This window comes from Cotesia glomerata, unplaced genomic scaffold (genome assembly GCF_020080835.1).
Source record: "Cotesia glomerata isolate CgM1 unplaced genomic scaffold, MPM_Cglom_v2.3 scaffold_22, whole genome shotgun sequence".
NCBI lineage: Eukaryota > Metazoa > Arthropoda > Insecta > Hymenoptera > Braconidae > Cotesia > Cotesia glomerata.
The window spans coordinates 10,216-12,704 of NW_025402663.1; positions in this window are offsets into that span (position 1 = coordinate 10,216).

Genomic DNA, 2,489 nt, shown 5'->3' on the forward strand with positions numbered 1-2,489 from the left:
ATGAATTTTTCAAAATTGAAATCGATGAATTTAAAAATTTTTGGGTTAGAAGTTATACACTGATAAAGAAGTTAACTTGATTTTAAAACAAAACCATTTTTAAGAAAATGTTTTTCTTGAGTGAAGAAAAAAAATTTTTGGCTCAAGAACAATTTCTTGAGTTATGATTTTTGTTCATGAATCAAGTTAACTTTTTTAGCAGTGTATAATTTACCTGTGTATGATGGAAAAAACATCCTTTCAATTGAGCTTTCGGTAGTATCTTTTCAAGAGCATTTCTGAGCCCTATTTTAAAATCAGTCATTACAATCCCATCAAAGGCTTCAAAATTCACAAAAATTTTTTTGAACACTTCTCGGTAATCATTTTCAGTCCTTTTTTTCATAAACACCCAAGCGATAGGGAAGATCTGCAAAAAAATAACATGTTTTTCATCAGCGTATTGTTACTTTTGACTATTTATTTGAAAAATTAATAACTTTATAGAACACAAGTATTTATTAGTTTTACGAAGATATTTAAATAAAAGAAATATTACGTACCGTATCTTCATACAAACCATGAATTGTGAAGAGTTGATGGTGTCTCAATTCTCTTTTAGGTGCTATGTTCGGAAATCGAGAGTACGTAGCATCCATGAATAGCTGTTCAGAAAACGTAAACTTACTCATGAATTCAGGGTTCCAAGCTATCATCGAATAATCACCTTCTTTGTAATGAACCAACTCTAAATGTAATAGCTGGCCATTATAAATTAAGCGATCCAACCATTTGCTATCCAAAAAAATGGTATCCATTTCATGTATGCCTATCGTTATTTTTGGAGGTTTAGGACCAGAACTTTTTTGGCGTTGAATAAATCTTTGTGCATTTTGTTTTTGGTATCTTTCGGCTCCTAGAGGATGTCTAAAAATAAAAACTTATGTGAAAAAATGTTATTGCTGTAATCATTCATTTTATAAGAATAACCATCTATCTTGTAATTATTGGGACCTTGACTAAGTTGAAAAGTTTACATAATTGAAAAAATTTTAAAACAATAGCATCATATCTACTTACACTACTCACAGAAAGTTTCCAGACAAGATGAAAATTTATTAAAATATCTTTATAGATCTAATTAATTTGTTTATGTATCATATTTAAATTAAAAAGTAAACAAGAAGGTTGTCCGGAAACTTTCCGCCGATACTGTATATTAAAATAAAAATAACTTAAAGAAAACATGATAGCATACGAGTTTCATGTATACATCTCAATGTATTAAAATAAAATAAAAACATCTACAAAATTACGGTATCCAAAACATATCCTACTGGTATCTAGTGTTATGAGCACACATACGATTTTTCTGCATCATCATAAAGGTTTTGCGTCGATATTCGGCGGCTAGCATGAGATCTAATATAGTCTTTGAAATAATACACTTCGATCAACGCAGGATCTGGATCACCGCATGTATGATTTCCGATAATTTTGATGTCATCATCTATTTGATGAATTGCAGCTTTACAACGCTCTCTCTCAGAGCAGTAATAATATCTAAAAAAATTAGGAAAACGGTTGACCCTGAAGGCCATCCCTGCAACTTCCAGCTAATTCCATACTTAGGCGATTAAAATTGCACCAATGACGTTTTTGAGCTCTTCGAGCTCAAAAATATACAATTTATGGGTTATTTTGAGCTCTCCAAGCTCAAAGAGATTGCTTTCCTATGCTTTTTGAGCTCTTCGAGCTCAAAAGTCTGATAGGGATTTGATGACACTATTTTTTGAATTTTTAAACCGCAATAACTTTTGAATGAATAAACCGATTTTCACGCAGTTGGCAGCATTCAACGCAGTATTTTAAGCCTCACAAAGAATCTTAAATTTTGAATTGATCGCGCTAGAAATTTCGGAGTTATTCCGAAAAAACATTTTTTTCGTTTTTCTTTCGTTCACGATATCTCTCGAACGAATCAACCGATTTTGACCGGACTGGTGGCGATCGACGTGGTTTTTTGAGGTTAAAAGCTGATTAGTTTTTGAAATTGAACCATCAAGCCGTTTAAAAGTTATTCCAAAAAAACCACATTTAAAAAAAATTTTTTTTTCAGTTTTTGAAGATTTCTCAAAATCTATTGATCTGAATCGGTCCAAATAGTTTTCAAAATCTAAGTATAGTCAAGCCCTTTCGAATGGCACCACCCGCGATGAAATCGGTCAAGCCGTTCAAAAGTTATAAGCGGTTAACATACTTTCACACACACACACACACACACACACACACACACACACACACACACACACACACACACACACACACACACACACACACACACACACAGACGCCGTGACAACCTCGCGGGGATAGTCAGGGAAGCTTCCTGTGATCTTCAAACGTCGAGATCTGATGAAAACTCGGTTTTTGCAAAACGGGGTGAAAACAATAACTTCCCGATTTTTGAAAATCTTCGATTTTCGTAGCGGGAAGTTAATAATTGAATG